The 19,626-nt window shown below is 33.3% G+C and overlaps 1 protein-coding gene across 3 annotated transcripts in view; it reads left to right on the forward strand.

Annotated features, from left to right (window-relative positions):
* Positions 1 to 1,203: 1,203 nt before the first annotated feature.
* The window catches only part of LOC123708757, a 31,051-nt gene continuing 12,628 nt past the window's right edge, over positions 1,204 to 19,626 (forward strand). Inside the window, exon 1 of one of the 3 annotated variants that reach the window (XM_045659622.1) lies at positions 1,204 to 1,324. The gene's annotated coding sequence lies outside the window, so the exon portion shown is untranslated. Of the gene's footprint in view, positions 1,325 to 2,461; positions 2,480 to 19,626 lie in introns of those variants that run through there. The other 2 variants (XM_045659624.1, XM_045659623.1) reach the window with 2 other exon arrangements.

Below are 19,626 nucleotides of genomic sequence, written 5' to 3' on the forward strand. Positions count from 1 at the left end.
TATCTCATATATTTTATGAAATGGAATAGAAAGGACCAACGGGAAAAGTAGAAGACAGTTCTTCTGGGTTTCTACAATAGACAAAGTGGAGAAAAAAATAAAAGCATTATCAGGAAGCTAGGACATTAGAATGATAAGAAAAACAATGTGTATAGCAAATCTTAGTTGTAGTTGTATATTCCACTTTTGTAATGATTGGAAATTAAAGGTATGTATAATAATAATTATTATATCATTTAGATAACTTAAGTTGGAACATATTCTTTGTATCATAAAACTTCAATGAATTGCTTAAGTCTAAAGCAGTGTTGAAATCGAAATAACGAACTTACATTCAATCATTTCTAAACGTATTATTCATTGAAATCTGACTTAAATGAGATGTTACGGTTGTCATCTTTTCAAAGTAGACGGGGCGTGAAGATCTCTTAGCGTTGCAAATTAAATGTGATCAAAACGCGATTCGACTGTTTTATGGAAGGTCTCATCTTGCAAAAAAAAAAAGAAAAAAAAAATATTAAAAATATACACTAATTCAAAATGATGATGTCAAGATTATGAATACTCAAATATTAAAATGCGTTCGTTATTTTATAGATTTCAAATGATGTTTTTGCAATTTAACAGAAGCTAAAGATGAAATAAGGAGCAGTGTTGGTCAAGTGGCTTCAGCGTGCGACTCTCATCCCTGAGGTCGTAGGTTCGATCCCCGACAGTGCACCAATGGATTTTCTTTCTATGTGCGCATTTAACATTAGCTCGAACGGTGAAGGAAAACATCGTGAGGAAACCGGCTTGCCTTAGACCCATAAAGTCGACGGCGTGCGTCAGGCACAGAAGGCTGATCACCTACTTGCCTATTCGATATGCAAATGCTCATGAAACAGATACAGAAATCTGGATTCAATCTGGAAATCAGGATCTGGCGCCATAAGGAATTCTAAGGACTAATACGTGTTATCTATAATACCTAATATTTCCTAAAGAACACCACTCAACAAAGTCTAATTACAAAATATATTTACGAGAGCTAACTAAAATATACCAAAACGAAAAAAGAATATTCCCCAAAATTTATCTATTTTTCATACATCGCAAGCCCTCTAAAATTGAGATTAACGTTCATAGGACGCACCTTTCTTGATTATCTGACCCTGGTCTTGCATTTATAGCTTATTGTTTCGTAAATCTTTATCGGTTATCACGCGAATGGCAAAGTATGCGCGATGGACAAACAGTTTACAGTTGATGCTCGCGCGTCGAGGAAGACACATTCGTTGCTAGTCCAGTGTACTTGTGATTTGTGTTTCGCCGGTGTTTAAGGGTGCGTCGAGTTTTTCTTACTATGAAGCTTATAATTGAAATGCTTAATTCGCTGTCTGTGACGTATTTGATGAGTGGAAGTATGTCGATTTATTGTGGTAATTGAGGATTTAAATTGACGGTAGTTTTAGGCGTAATTCGAATTTCGAATCAAACGAAATTTAATGTTAGACGTATTCATTTCGAATGTCTAATACCGTAATACGATATTCTCAAGAACAAATTATAGCAGCTCATGCATGGGTTTTGCGTTTCTTTAATGTTAAGACATTTTTTATGCCTCTAAAAATTATTTCACTTATAATCAAAAAAATCGTTGTTAGCAATTTTTGAATTTCGAACTTAATGTTTAACTATATTTTTATTTCTCGTAAAACAATTTATTCAGTACTACTCACCTTAATTAAAGTTATTGTGTGTGATGCACGAATAACAGACACATACAGGTAATCTAGGATTTTATTTCCCTACACACAGTATACTTATACACGATTATAAGTATACTGTGATATTTATACACGAGATTATCGTAAGAGCCGGCTTCTTTGATATTTGCACACTAATACGTGACTAGACTATTGTTACGTTTACATAAAAATATCTTTTATCTAGACAAATACCAGTAGCTGCATAAGCTCAATCATAAAATACAGTGTACTTGAGAATGCTTGACCGTCTTATAATTTTTTGTTCGTAGATTTTTGCAACGAATTGGTCTATTACAGTGAACCTGCTAGTATAAATTATAATCAAAATATCAGAAGTTATTTTAAAGTAAAAAAAACATTAATTTATTACCATGTAACCGGTGTATTAAAGTATCCGTATCAGTCTACACTATTATATCTCGAAGCATTTATAATATTAGCTTACGGAAAAAAACAACATCAAAAAATCCTTTAGCAACCTAGTTATATAAGATTAAATTTATTTATATGTGTTTATTTAAATTTAGAATATTTTAACCACTGTGTAACAGAGCAAAAAGTCATGTAATTAATAGTTTTTGTCATCGCTCATCCTCCGCATCAAGGAAGTAATTAAGGGTTTTTTCTGAAGCACATAAAACAATGTAATTACCTAGGACCTATGTATATAATGTATTGTTTGACTGACATAGTAACTGTAGTGTAATCCTAGCAGTTGCAGAATACACGTGAGTTATTTCAGATTCAAACAACAATTATCACAAAAGATTTTTAAATATAGTGTTGAAATGTAGATTGAAAATTAACATACATTAGAGTTACGAGTTACAAACTCATTAAAATAATTGTTAAATAAAAAAAGTAATAGAAAAATCTTGCGTATTAGTATATAGTCAAAATATGACCTGGCAATACATTAAATTTTGAAATGGTCCTTATAAGCAGTCGTGATATCTGTTGTATGTATGTTTTTTTAGAATAGCAGTACTTAAATTGCCTGTTTAGAATGTCCGGACTTTCAAATTTATTAACAAATCTGCATTTTAAAATAGAAATTAATGTAAAGCTATTAACATTTAGTAAATTGCGAAAATCCGAGTTCTTTAAATGTTTTATCAATTTGTTAAATCACTCTTTCTCTTAACTTTGAAATAAATAAGCTTACGTTCATCATAAGATTTTTATATGATAATCTGTATAAATCTCATTACTGAACGTTAATAAATGAAAAAATAACCTACCATTACAGATTACTACAACGTGGCAATTACTTACATTTATATCACATACAAACAATACATACACGTAGAAAAATCAACATAACATTAAACCGGAGTAGAATAGAATATTGAAGTTCATGCTTCTGTCAGTTCACTCAACGGACAATTATAACGTCTGTCAATGTCATGTGTGCCTTATTGATTTATTTCAAAAAAGTTCTTATATGTCTTCTCCGGTAATCTAATTAGTAAATATTTTTCTGATACACGCAATCTATAGATAATCTTTTACTACGATGATTTTTAATTTATGGTGATTAATGAAATTAACGAACGTCTTGTTGTATCTTAAATATCAGCTACCTTTTTGCTAATTAAAAACTCGACAAGTAAAAACTGAATATAATATATTTATAAAACTGGTATTGGCCAATGAACTGTAGATTACTTGTAGACATACATATCTTAAACACACACGCCTTTTGTTTTACCACACTCTCACTAATAGTGTGTGGTAAAACTACGCATTTCTGTAGTTTAAAAGATTTTAATATGTTCGACAAGAAGAGACTAATTAGTTTAATTTAGAGTTGTCTAGTTTAATTATTCTACCTTTTGATTGTTACGATTCGTATATTTGTTACGTTCATAATGCAGACACAAAGGGATTAGTTTAAACAGGATTTTACTCGCAATTTCTTATCTTTCATTCTTGTATCTTTAAATATTTTATTTAATAAGCCTAACAGGATAAATAAGCATCCATTCCGTATTGAGATTATAGGATATTTTCCCAAAAACTTTTTGTGTGACGTCCAACATTTCAAGACGCACATAATGTCAGAGTATTATGATATTACTCATTAATAGAATATCAATAAATTTAAACTACTCATCGGTCTTTTTTCATCACAGCGTAAACATAATTTAACAGAAAGAGACGAATGACTACTGTATTGAGTGCATGATTTATTTACGCGTAAAAACATCAGAAAATGAATAAATATCAACGCAAATGATAGTGGGTTATTTTTTTAATTGTAATACAATAAACGAATGATACATCAAGATTTCCTGGAACTTTCGAAATAATTTTAAAGAACCTTGGTAATTATATAATTTAGCTAAAATAATACACATAATTGTTAACAGAAGCCGATAGCGTTATTCAATACATCCTAATACTATAATATTACGAAGAACCTTCTATAAATGACACGGTCTAGATATTGAGAAACAAAGTGATCAAATTTTGACATTTGATTCAACGATAATAATAACGTATGCAATCTATTATTCAATTAATAGACTCTTTTAGGCTACATTGTGTCCCGGGATTCCCTAAATGACGTCTATTTTGTTGATCATAGATTTTAGGGGCAAAATTTACTTGATAATAAGTTCGTAAACTATAGTGACAGGTAAAATCAATATGACAACTATTTAAACAAATAAGCTAAACTTCCGTCTATTCAAACAAGGAACATCTAAATACGTTCACCGCTGTCAAATCCTTTGTTCATATCTCACGTTTAGCATCTACCATTTATGGGAAGAAAGCTTTTCCCTGTAATGGGAAAGTATCCTAGCCAATGTTATTTAAATGAGGAACAAGATAGTGCGTTAGTTACGTCAACAAGTAGATAAAGACATGACGTTGGACAACGTTGTCGGGATCCTGGAATTGGTACACTTTCACTGAATACACTTTGTAGGAGAATTGTGGACATTCTCATACATATAATGGTGATGGCATTTTTACTTTTATGACAACATACGACGATAACATATACGTATACTAGTACTTCCTAGATATTCATTACCCGGTCGATTGGTTGGAATTTGGATTGGTTACACAAAAAATTAACGAATTGTAAATTCTTTTGTTTAATCACGAATTTATTTATCGCAATTAGCCAATTTTAAGGTGACTGACAAAACATTTTTACAATGGTATTCTTAAGCAGTACTTGATACCAGGTTTGCTACGAAATTGATCTACTTTAATATATAAACCCTCGGTTTAGTATAAGAATTAACGAACACTTATTATATTATGTGTCTCTCAACACCTATTATAAATAATATTTAATTTCATATTATCTATTTTCGTCGATATATTTATATGAAATCATATTTTTATAGATTGTGGGTATAATGGGTTGACTTTTTATATAGGACAAGGTCAGGAGTCTTACAAGTTGTTAACTGGCGTCACCGTACATGGACACAATGCCAGAAGGCTCGCAAAGGCGTTGGGTTTTTAAAATTGGGACGCATATTTCTCGACAAACTTGACCCTAAAGTAAGTTAACTTCAGTGATACATGGCGCGAAACGTTGTGAATAAGTGTACAACGTATTTAGTATGTACATTCTACATACATATTTCTTTATAGCTAGGATATAAAACTATCCGTATTTTTATATAACTGAATAATTTGTTTGTTTAAACGCGGTACCGAGTAACAAGCAATTAGCTGGTTGAACCGCTACGCCACGCAAATACATTTAAAGGATTTCACATGGTTATTGACAATTTAATAGACCACATAAATATGCTAAACAGATACACCTTAAATTTGTAACAAGTGAAATAGTATTGGCTAATCTAATTCCTCGGTTACACCTTACTTAATTTCAACACAAGTCTTCCCAAGCCCACGACGTATAATAATATTAAATCATGATTTAGCAACATTGTAGGGGCAATAAATTTATAAAGATTCATCGACGTATGCAACTCAGATGTTATGTTATAGTTATGATATAAATTATTAATTAAAACCTGCGTTTAAGTTCGTATAAAATTACGGAAATTCTGTAATTCCCGGCGAATAAACCATTGTGATTCGGACACAGCGAATTCCATTTGAACTTACAGAAATTCAATTACAAATATCCGTCCAAGCTTCATCGGATTAGCTAGACAAGAACATATAAAAAAATCAAGCATAAGTAAGAATACATTTTCGTAATGATGGTAAAAACTTAATGGTTTTCGTTTATGTTAAATCGAAAATCAAGAGAACGTTGCACGACAAAATATAAGATATTTATTTTAGTATACCCTCATGTTTTGTAGGCGAGTATTTGATCAGTGAAAATTCGTTATTGGAATATATTTCCTACATTTGGATTAATACTTGCAGCTGATTTTAATAATAGGACCTCAAGGCAGATTACGAAATAACACCCGTTAAGAACATGTACGGTTGTGTCAAATAACTATATGCTATGGATAGTGTATATCTTATAGAGATTTTTTTTATATTAGACATATACAATGAATAAAACAGGAAACTCCTGAGTCACGTCCTGTCCAGTTACTGAGATATCATCTGCATTCTACATCAAGTAATTCTTTAATAGCTCGCTTAAGATAATACGTTGTAAATAAATGTTTTAAATACGTAAATAGTCATAGACATTTTTTTCATTTCAAATAAAAAAAAATACTGCCTTTGTTGCTTAGGTTGAGCGTGACGGACCACGTGAAACTTTTGGTGCGATTTCCGGTGAAATAATATTTGTTTTGGCTTGTTGAAGACACCAAACAGTTATGTACCACAAATAACGCTCGGTGGCCCTCGATACACAATCTAATACTAGAATAATAAGTCCTGAGTACATACCTCGTTACAAAATCTTCTTACCAGGCAGAAAGGCACACATTTTATCAGCCGTAAGGATTTGGAGAAATTCTATTAGTTTGGGAACAAAGAGAGGTTGGACTGATATTAGCCAATACTGTGCCTAACGATAGTTCTCAAAGACGTAACTATTATCAATTATAATTAGCAAAAAGTATATATCTAAATAAAAATGTGTCAATAACGTAACCCGAGTAAATCTCAACAATGACACAACTAATAAATGTGACGATCGGCCGAGGAAAAAATATTTGGGATCACCCTCATCAAAAATTATTAAATCGAAATTATGTATTTCGAATAGCCAGACTGGTCAGGTACATTTTTTTTAATCTGGGGGATAAACTTTCCAATTATTTTTTTACGATTTAAATGCCCATATTTTTTTTGTAGATAGTACTCACTAAAATAAAAGGGTTTTGCATAGTTTTAGGTTGCGCAAACTTACGGTTCATGAGATACATTTTTTTAAACTTTTCATAGAAATTAATAATAATAATAATAATAATCTTTATTTCTTCTCTCACATATACATACATAGAAGGTTATTATGATTAAACTAAGATGATAACATTTGGATGTGTATGTGAGAGACTGGTCTCTGTAACAGGAGACACCAAACACCAAGAGAATTGATAAATAACACGCAATTACAAAATATATTTGACAAATAATTGATGTCAAACGTCAATCACTTAGGGTTCCGACAATTTTGAAAGTATCGATACTACTCAGGTATCGACGATAAACTTTCTAATATGGATCATCGATTTAAATGCCCATATTTTTTTTGAAGAATTTTGATAAATCATTTGGATGCATACGAAGAACTACTAACTGCGATTAAATATTTATATAAAATATAATAAATTTATTTCATTGTTTGTAAATTTCTGTATTATCTAATTCTTACTACAATTAAGTGTTTACTTATTCAATATCCAAAAAGTACCCAAAACCGAATCAGAGCACCCCGCTATCCACGTGGTCTTGTCTGCCCTACCCCTAGATTGTATATAAAAGCTCGGAGCGCGCAGGAAGAGGAGGCAAGGGTGGAGGGGCTGCATTTCCCGTAGCGCCGGAGCAGTTCAAAAACCAATTATTATCTATTGTTCGGTTAGGTTAGGTTAGTATATTAATATTTTTTTTAATAACTGTTTCTGGCGCGTGAGAGTGGTATGGGGTTATTATTCTAAAACTTTAAAGTTCAAAAATTAGGAAATAATCGGTAAATATAAAAAAATCGATTTTACATGCTAAAATTCAACGATTTATTAAAAAAACGGTTTTTATGTAGAATGTCACATCTCTAATAACCGATAGAAAAGTAGAAGATGTACGGTTTGTTTACGAATTTGAATACATCACACAAAATTTTAAATCATTTTTTTTTTAATACTTAGACGCAACTCTGGCAGCAAAAATCACGTGGAGGTGTTCCAATCAAGGTACAGAGTATCTACATAATCAGTATCATCGAATTTGGGCAACGGTTTCTAAATCCCCCCTCCCCCCTAAAACCTCAAATATCGACGGTCCATATTGGAAAGTTTAACCGTAAACTTTTAATTACTAATTACTAACTCTTTGCATATTTTGATACAGATACCGCCAAACTTTTTGAGCATTAAGCAAGGGGTGGGGGAAAGTATGCGCATCGTACACTTGTACACATACAAACACACAAACGTACCAACTGATTTATACGTCACTCTCCCGCCGCCGCGCCGAAGCGATACCTAAAAATCGCAGGTGATGACATTTATTCAATATGTTTGCCAGTACCTATACATTGATTTACTTAGGTGCTTATATATAATTATCTACGAGATACTTACCATAATGGTAAATTTGTCGAATCAAGGCTCCACCTTAAAACAGCTCAAAAAAAGGAGGTGCATGGCTTTGGTCTACATATGAGAACAAAAAAATTCATCACGAGCAAAAACATCGATCTATACTTAATTTTTTGGCAAGTTTAGGGTCGTTGACCTTGGTGACTTGTAAGGACGTTTTTTTTACTAATTACTATTTACCAACTTTAATTACGAAGTTAGAGCTCAATTCACTGGAAAATTTCTAATACTGTTATGCTGTTATGAATGTAAACTTGTCTTTAGATAATTATAATTACCCTTACTGTAACTGAAACAAGGAAGTCGAATGTCGAATGAGCCGTGTTATTGTATAACGTATAACCCTGAGCAATAATATTAACGATGTTTATTTAAACACACTTAAATTATAGAAACAAACAAAACAAACTATACATTGACACTAAATTAATGAACATTCAGCTGGTGTATATGTCGCAGTAAAATAGTTAAATCAGAGAGTTAATTGAATCTCTAGACAGTTACTTAAATGTCGATATTCAATCAAGTCGCTAGCATCTTGATTTAAATAAAGCAGCGTCGAAAACGTTTAACTATCTGTCTGACGGAAAGCCAGCGTGTTGATTAACAACGTTAAACAAGACTCTGCCATGATTATGTTATTTCGGTGTGATCGTGTAGAACTGAGAGCTTGGATATTCCGTGTTTTGCTTTATTGTAAATGGTTAGGTTAGGTTAGTCTTGTTGCCTAGTAACGTTTAGGAAACTCGTTAAACATTTCGTTCACTCACTTGTCTGATGACACTTTAGCGACTTGATTGAATATCGATCTTTAACTAACTGTCTAGAGATTCAATTAACTCTCTGATTTAACTACTTTACTGCGACATATACACAACGTGCACTTTAGTTAGAAAAAAAATACGTAACCAAATACATAGAATCTACCTACAATCAGAACCGAAGACGGTGTATATGAACCGAGTCTTTACAAGAACTTGTCTCCTGAGATACGGGAACTAGTAGGCCGTTTCGAATACGCCTGCGAAGTTATGGTAGATGGACTCTAATCTAATAACAGCGTACGATGCTCGACGGTGGTGTGATATGTTTTACTTTTTATGTATATAGTTTTCTTATGTAACATATGTGTTTCAAAGACAATAAACTTCTTTATACCTTTGTATTTATGCTGGTGGCCAGTACTGGTGATTTTACTTTTCACCAGAAAGAGGCTTTACCTTAAATTAGAATTATATATTTGTCTATCTGTTCTTTGGCGTGTGCCCAACACTGAGTCATACGCTGACTATTTGTATTATAATGCTGGAAACCGGTAAGAAAAAGAGAAGATAAATATTTTCAATGAGTTAAAATTATACATAAAAACATACATGTTTCCACCGGCACGCTTTTAATATTTTTGTATGTTCACCAATTTGTTTATTTGTATCATGTGTTTGTCCTGACCTTGTGGTTCAAATAAAAAAAAGCTAGCCGAGCAAGAGAACTTGATACATATACAGATCCTAGCGTTAGAACCGATCTACTAGAAGCCCTTTGTGTGTTCGTTTCCGTGCCTAACGCGTGTCTAATCTAGTTATAAAAACTGTAATAAATAAGAATTATACACTATTGGGAAAATTATCTACATTGATTTGATTTGTAAATAGTGTACGATGTCCAAAGTATTACTTAATAATTATGTTCAAATCAACGGCGCTCTAATTCTTGTATTGCGCAGAATGCCTCAAGTATCCATTATATGCTAATTGGAAGACGACACGCAAAATTGCTCAAACTTTGTATTGCTAAGGTCTATTAAATCAAATAAATTCCTCATTACGTTTTAACTATTACAATATCCTAGTAAAACATAATATTTTAAATCTATTTGGGTCTAAGGCATGACTACTATATATAAGAAAGATATATACTATATATCAACATGCTTTCCTTCATCGCTCAACCAAATGTTAAATGCGCACATAGAAATTAAGTCCAATATTTAAACACATGTGTTTTCTGTGTAAAAAAATACTGAATGGTTAAATTGTAATCATTTCATAAAACAAACAGAAGCTATACTATATATATGTATATAACTACTCTATAGTTTTCTGTTTCACATTCTTAGTCCCCAGACAATATTTGTCAAATATTACTTCAACTAACTGCCAATGGCATATTAACTCTAAAAATACATTTGTATGCATCGTAATTTATTATAAGCTAATAAATAATATTAAAATGCTTTTATCATGCGTTGCTATATAAAGTCTATTATAACTATGGATTGTTTTAATTATATAATTGTACATTTAGTTCAACGCACTTGTATCATAGTATCTAAACTGCAAAAAAGTATGCTCACACGCATCGTCATAGTATTTGAAAAAGTTATTTTGTGTCCAAATGTTAATTCCCTTTTTGTGTTATATGTACTGTATTATGCTATTATTATTATAACTGTACGAATATTAATTCCCAAATTAATATAGATTTAATGATTGGAAAATTCGCTTCAAAACATCGACAATATGTCATAAACGAATTGTGTTTCGATGCCCTTCGATCTTTCACATAACTTTCTTTTGTTTCTGAAATCTATTGCGCAAGTCTTTATCACGATAAACTTTTAGCCCCAAATATAAGTCATTGCGTAAAGCCAGAAGAGGAACGTGTGGCGAATCTTAAGCCCAGATTGCGTCGTAATGCAATATAGTGATTTATTTAAACGCGATAGACATAACATATCGTAAAACGTTAAGCGGGAAATACTTGTTTATTTCAGGTATCGAATCGATAAATTTGGATGATATTGGTAATGGGTACGTCTTAATTCATTTAACAAACAATAGATGGTGTATAAAACGCGATAGGAAGTCCTAGAAACACATAGTCCACGCCTTACGTCCAGGCCGAGCTCCGCGTCTCACAGGACGCCTCTCACAGGACTCACGCCCTTGTGCTTGTCGCGAAAAACACCCCTTTCCGGAGCTATGTTCGCCAATCAGCCCGAGCTAAAATAATTAATTAATTAAGTAAAATAATTCGATATACCGTATGTGTCCTTCTTTTCGGTTACTATAATTTTATTTATGTTGTTTTCGTTTAAACATAAGGACTTCCAATCACATATATTATATTATTAGTTACACAGCGATCCAAACATACGTATAGGTATAGAAACGCGTAACTTGTATTTACTAAAAATATTCTAAGAAAACAAAATCCGATCACAGATTTTAAACCTATTTGTAATTCCGCGTTCATTTCGTAAGAATTCAAGTGTCGTGATAGGTTCGGGATGAGTTAAAGTCATGCAATACATTTAAGCATTCTCTTAGGTATAATATTACAAAACACGGATAATTGAGCCTATACGATTGCAAATCTATTTGACCTTTGGCCCGTAGATGGAGATAGCGTGAAATATTTACTAAGTGCTGGAGAGCGGCCGCACTACGATTCTTTGCAGCAATTAAACGCGAATTGTATTATTGTTCAGGTTAAATGTCAAAGTTAAATTTTTCAACCATTGATCGTTAACGATCGTCCGGTTACGGCTATTCTATAACGTCTATCCACGAGCTTTATTCAAATTTAAAATAATTTATTCATATAGGTATCACAATGTACACTTATGAACGTCAAAAATGAAATGTATATGAAATGCTTCTAATTTTACATTTACTGCCAGTTCTCAAATTAAGAGCGATCAAGAGAAAAACTAGCAATAAACTCTCCGCCACTCTTTTTAATCGCCAAGTTTTTTCTTTAAGCCAACTCAATACAAATATATTTTTGTATGGAAGACTTAAAAGTGTTTCATCAATCATATGCTTGAGAAAAACTGTAAAATTTTAATTAAAAAATGTATTAGAGGGCAATCTTCATTTCGCCTTACTATACTAAGCCTACCTTTTTAATAGACTACATACCAACATATGGTACATTTTGCTATGCTATTCCATAGAGACCGTCTACTTCCGAAACAAATTAAAACAAATTTTATATTTTCTAAATATCTCTCCATAAAAACCAACCTTCATAAAAATACTCGAATTGGTCCATCCGTCTTCTAGTTTTGCGATTCATTTTTACTTTGGTTTTTAATTTATTTCGAGCAGACCACTACTAAGTTAGATTGTGACTAAAATGCCTGGACCGTAGTGCGTACTCAGCATAGCATACATTGCACAATTTTATAAGGAGCGAGAGCCTTTAATTAAAGCGAGGTAAGTGATGAGTCGGCATGTTAGTGAACATGTTTCGTCGTGTTCGATACCGTTAAATAATAAACAATCGTGCTTGGACGACACGTAATGTTACTTGACCTCTATGACCAAATAATTACGTAATATTCTGAATTGAATAATACTTATTTACTCCGCTGGCTTTACGGTCTCCAGCTGCAACAGATCCTCCTCCACTCTGTCGATCCAGCGGTACTTAGGCCGACCAGTACTCCGACCACTAGCCTTTTTAAGGATTAATCGGTTGTCTGTGCCTTATACTATACGTTTTAGGTTGTTTTCCCGGTAACAGTCGAATCACTTGACTTAAAGTCCTTTGTCCCCCAAGTGGGGCAGAGGTCTAGCGTAGAAAACCTGCCTGATCGGTCCTGGGCAACTCTCTTAATTTCCACGTCATTCCAGGTCGATTATGGGCGGCCACGTTTCGGCCCGGTTACACACATATATTTTACAACCATCTTCCAATTTACCATAACTTTGTTTATCATGCTCTTAATGAGGTTTAAGTTTCTATTTAGTTTTAGTTATTTATTTTTATATTTTGTGGTTGCTTGTTTAATTTATTCCCTTGCTAGCTTGCTAACGTTCTGACATAATTGACCTGTATGTGTGTAAAATTTGTGATCTCATATTTTCTTGTATAATTTTATGCATAGACATTGTTTTGAACTTCTATATAAATAAATAATGCAACCATGCCTTCATCACAATAGTGCATTGTTAAAACAAAACATAGAATAACCACCTGGTGTTGAGTGGTAACGTCGCTCATGGACACTAGCCCTGCCACTAGCCCGGCCTATTAAGATGTAGTACGCTCTTTTCTTGAAGGACCCTGAATCGAATGGGTTCGGAAATACTTTACTGGGCAGATAGTTCTTAATAGTGGTGGTGCGCGCCAAAAATGTCCTTCGAATGTCAAGGTGATACGGATGGTATTTTGTATTCTGCCTTGAGGTCCGAGGATGAAACTCTGCTGCATGTATTAGTCCAAACAACTCCACTGAACACTCCATGGTAAATGCGGTAGAAGATTTATCATTGCAAAGATTTGTAAATATTATAGTCTGCAAATAAATTTAATATGAACTCAATTATAAATATGGCTATCACAAAGAAGTCAAAAAGAGCAGAGCATAGACAATTGTAGATTTACGCAATTCACGGTTATTCATCAGTCATTGACCTCCACCTTCTTCATCAATTAAATAACATTAAAATTATTTGCATAATATATACAATATGCAAACTAGTACAACTATTCTGTCTTTCCATGAATATCCATGTTCCATAAAAATAAAAACAAAACAAAATCATTTAGGTAACACAATGTACACTTATGAATGTCGAAAACCGAAATGTATATGAAATGCTTCTAATGTTAAATTTACTGCCAGTTCTCCAATCAAGGGCGTAGAACGGAAGAGAAGAACTGGCAATAAACTCAAACTCAAACAAAAACATAACTTGTAAAATACCAATATCGAATTATTAAAAATCTGAGATGAACGTCGGTTAATTTATTCCGTCTTAATTTATAAACTAAACTCTGATTGTTTTCTAAATATTAAGCCTCTACGTCTGCTAGAAATGCCTTAGAGTTTCGATAATCAGTCAGTGAGTGACAATATTAAGAAATTTTACTAGTTATAAGTCTAACATTAATGAAATTTTAAATATACCGTATTTATATAGTGTTAAGGGACTAAATAATAATAATCAATGGCGCTACAACCTTTTTCGGTCTGGGCCTCAGATATCTGTATCTGTTTAATGATCGTTTGTTAATCGAATATGCAAGTAGGTGATCAGCCTTCTGTGCCTGACGCACGCTGTCGACTTTTTGGGTCTAAGGCAAGCCGGTTTCCTCACGATGTTTTCCTTCGCCGTTCGAGCTAATGATAAATGCGCACATAAAACAAAAATCCATTGGTGCACAGCCGGGGATCGAACCTACGACCTCAGGGATGAGAGTCGCATGCTGGAGCCACTAGGCCAACACTGCTCAGTTAAGTTCAGGGACTAAGGCTTATCATTTTACCCACAATGAAGTTGTAGGTGGTCATAAATGTCCTGAACTACTTGGATGATACATTACACTGATTTTACTTATTGCATTTACTGCAAATTTTGATTTGTGCGCATTTAACACTTTCTAGGGCAAAGACAAACTAACTAATAACTATAAACGTAACTAATAACGAAAAGACGGCAACGCACTCGCTAGCCCTCTGGTATTGAGCCTGCTGACCGTTGGCAAGATAAACATGTGAGGGCTGTATCATTTACTATTTTATTAATATTTACTTATAAGATGAAATTGTCCTTTGCAATCTTGATACATTATGCACCACATTCAGATTCAAGGCGATTATGTATCACAATTGTTTTTACATAACAACAAGGCAATATTTATTATTTATACAAGACAAGTTGTATATTACAATGCTAATTTAACATATAAGTACTGGAATGTATACTATTCCTGTCTAATATTGGTCATAACACAAGAACATTAATTAATTAAAATTGTGATTTTTAAAACAGTGAGTGAGCGTGAGTGAAACAGATTTGTTTTTGAAAAAATATGTATTTATTCTTTATAACAATTATGTGTAAGATTTGGGAGATTAAAGTAAAATATCCTATACATAATGTCTACAGTATAGAACTGTTATTTAAACATAAAATGATTTAAATATAAATACTATACTCAAATGCTGTTTACATACTAACTATTACATGCGATGGCCTGATTCCTATGAAGATGTACCAATAGCCCTCGTATAATTCCTCTTGACGTTAGGCGGTGAACTCAAAAAACGAATAATATTGTGGAAATAGCTATATAGATGATTAATGTTTATTTTATTCACGGAATCACGGTCAGCGAGTCTTCTAAATGTATATTTTGCCCTTGCTATGTGAATCTAAACGTCTTGTTTTAAATGATGTCATGAAGTACAGTTTTTTTATAGTTTGATTAAAACAAAAAACTCCCTTGAGCTTTTTGTTATAGCATTAAAAGTGGGTATGTTGGCGGTTATAAATAGCGTACATATGAATTAGACTAACGTAATAATGTGATGTATAAGTGTGTGAACGTTTTTAAAACAAACTACGTCGTGTGAGTGACGAAGCGTTTCTTACTAGTTCTCGTCTGTTCTGTAATGTGACACCTGATATTCAATGTAAATATAGAATATTGTTTTTACACACTCATAAGTTAACAATAAGTTACCTAGATTAAAAAATATATTTTGATTTTGATTGTTATTGCGATTTACTAGAGAATTGTTGGCCTAGTGGCGTCCATGTGTGACTCTCATCCCTGAGGTCGTTGTTTCGATCCCCCAGCTGTGTCCCAATGGACTTTTTATCTATGTGCGCATTTAACATTCGCTCGAACGGTGAAGGAAAACATCGTGAGGAAACCGGTTTGCCATAGACCAAAAATTCGGTGTGTGTCAGGCACAGGAGGCTGTTCACCTACTTGCCTATTAGATTGACAAATGATCATGAAGCAGATACAGAAATCTGAGACCCAGACCTATATAGACAGGGTTGTAGCGCCACTGATTTATATTATTTTATAAACTATTAATAAGATACATGTACAGTTAGAAATAAATAAACTTATAAACGAAAAACTATTGAAGTTTTAAGCAGTGCAATAAATAATCCAATTAACGTGTGGTATCACTTGTGACCTTAATGAAAAGTGCTATAATTATGTAATTATAGCTGGTTTGAGGCGTTGACATTATTTATGAGTAACATTTGATATTTAATGTTAAGTTGAATTTTAATTATTTAAACCAATTATAGTAAATGGTGGACTTTTATCTAAAGTTACAGCCAAGTTTTGAAGTTTATTATATATACATCACCGGTAAACCTAAACAAATTACCTATTTACCTGGGAAGAGAAGATAAAATAAATAGTGGGGAACTAACCTAGTAATACGAGTACGGGGGTATACCTAGTATACCCCCGTACTCATCAAAAATGAGTCTTCGTTCTAGAACGAGTTGCGGAACTATAGAATTCGAGAGCAAGCGTGGAAGGAGAGAGTCACGATATACTTTTTGCGAGTACCAAGTACAGATACCGGCAAACTTCTTGAGCATTAAACAAGAAAGCGGGGGAAAGTTTGCGCAGCGCGGGGCACAAACGACAACTGACTGCGGGACTCAAACCAATGACGCGATCGACGCGTCACTCTCCCGCCGCCGCGAAACACTGCCCCCCGAACCCCTCCCAATGCCGTGACACCTAAACATCGCTTCTGCACACGCAAGGGTATTCGTTCAAGATGTTTGCCGGTATCTATACCAAACCAAATTTTTCCTTTCGGCTGCTTTAATATTGATCCTAAAAATACATAACATAACGTTATGTTTTAGTAGAATATTAAAAAATGCACTTTAATTCCGTACTATAACAATTACAACTCATATCGGGCCTTAACCTTGGGTTAACCCTCCTGAACTTTCCATATGTTCTTTGCTTCCTCTAACCATTGCTACCCAGAAACTTTTAGGATGTCAGCTCCTCGCATTTTTCGGTCTTTGAAAAACATTTTTTTTCCCGTCCGGATTCCGGCGGTCCATATTTCGTCTGTGTAATCTTAGTTCGACACCTGATCTGGTAACTTCGTATTTTGTATATCGTTTTAAATGTGAGGACACTCCGCTCCATTACTCTCTGTGCACTAGTCAGGGTTTAGTAGTGATGGAAAGTTGGAGGTCAAAATCCAAATATTACTTAACCAAAACAAAGAATTTGCTTGTCAGATAAGTTATAGATAATCTTTGTATACAGTATTTTATATAGTATTTGCAAGTAGGTTTACTTTCAAGTATAAAAAAATATATATATATTCAATATTCAAGTACAGTATAGTATGTATGTATTACATTAAGTTTATGTTATATTTAATCCACAATCTCCGACGGAGTGGTGCCTCCTCCAAATTCTTCCATTTGTCTATCATCTTCTAAATATATACTAATATTTGTTAAGGCTTCTACTTTTAAGCTGCAGTAAAACTATTGTGTTTACTGGCTACATCTTACTCGCACGATTTTAAAGACAAGAAAACAATATTCATGGCGTGTAATTTAGTAAACCCATCCTCCCGAATCTCTCTGTTCGTAGTTTCAAATATATAAACATACAAACGGTGGAAAATGAATACATAGAAGTAGAGCTCGCAACTCTATAAAGCGCAAATTCGGCCCCACATGGAGTTGGCACCAGGTCTGGACAGGAGCGCGCCATGCCCCCGCTTGAGTGTATACAATAAAATTCGAATCATTTTGACGTCAGTCTTTCCAACTGAGCATTTCTTAAGACAATCTTTGCTGCACCTCTGCACCACCGCTGTCCATTGAAGTATTTCCAAACCAATTCGACTTAGGTTCAAGAAAAAGCGTACCAGTTCTTAAAAGTCTGGCAACGCTCTTGCGAGTCTTGATCAATTACTTATATACACTAACAGTTAAAATATTGTGCTTACAATTGTTAGGAAGGAAACGTTATTTAAAGTGTTGATATTTTTTTTGTTATTATAATCATCCATTCTGAATCTCTACTTCTATAAATCTAAATAGCATCAAAATCTGTTGCGCAATTGATGTGTAGATAATGCATACGACAACGGAACCATATGCTTTTGTGTATAACTATGGATTCTGAGATAGTCAAACTCTCCAGATACAAACTCACACATACATAAAAATTACGTTAGTCCAATCGGATTTCGAATCTACAAAGCCTATTATGAACTCGCAGCTATAGAACTCTCGAATAAATACCCACAAATACCCATTCACATACTCAACATTCACACATACTTAATATCTCGTATACGACTTGTGTTTTGATTAGTTGTACCAAGACCTACTTTTTCTTTTGTTTTAAACATGCACCATGCACCACGGAATAATTATCAAGTTACCCATAACACACGCTTCCTAGTGTGGGGACTAGCGATGTATGCGATATTATGTATCATAGAAGAAGTTCATAAAAAATGCAAAGACACGTACGTGTTACAAATTAGCAAATTATTTATGATTTCGTTTTCCTAATTCCTTGCAAAAAGCGCCAACATAATGTACAATCTGATTTCTACAAAAGTGCAGCAAAAACTGTGAACACAAATTTATTAAGTGGCAATTTGTAATTGCACTTGTCCAATGACCAGTTCATTATCTACGATTTAAATGTATAATGTAAATATCAATGCTTTTAGCGTCTTGCGGTTTTTGTTGGTTGGCATTTTGTATTTCCTGGAATTGATGATGTTTGGTCAATAATTATTGAAGGTTAAGAAGCATTAGATGATGTGTAATACAAATGAATACAACCAACTTCTATTAAAAGCCACAGGCTTAAGTGGTATATTATAATGTTTATATCAGAATGCCTGTAGGTTTTGCTAAACCTAGTGGCATAAAAAACAGGGCCTGCATTGGTGGATTGGATTTACCAAGTATCTGTATGCAAGTATATCCATTTTCGGAAACTTATACTAATAATTGCGATCTTGTACACAATTTTTCTGTGACTATGTGAAGTTGGTATGCCTAAGTTCTTTTTTGTTATCAATTAGTCTTACAATACAAATCATCAGCTGTATTCTAACGCGTGCAATGTGGTATGTGTGAAAAAGTCTTTAAGTTTATTAGTAGTAGCAGAATACTGCCCCTGGAAACCGAATCACGTAAGGCCCATAAAGGGGCAGCACAATTACTTCTATTTGCTACAAATGATATGTATAATTAACAACGTAAATGCAATGTAAATATAATTGGTAGTAAGTAAGTCTTTGACTGTACTCTGTGATTACGTGGAATAATAACTACGTACAAGACATTATTCTAGACCCAACTTAAGAAATA

The sequence above is a fragment of the Pieris brassicae genome, chromosome 4 (assembly GCF_905147105.1).
Source record: "Pieris brassicae chromosome 4, ilPieBrab1.1, whole genome shotgun sequence".
In the NCBI taxonomy this organism is placed as follows: domain Eukaryota; kingdom Metazoa; phylum Arthropoda; class Insecta; order Lepidoptera; family Pieridae; genus Pieris; species Pieris brassicae.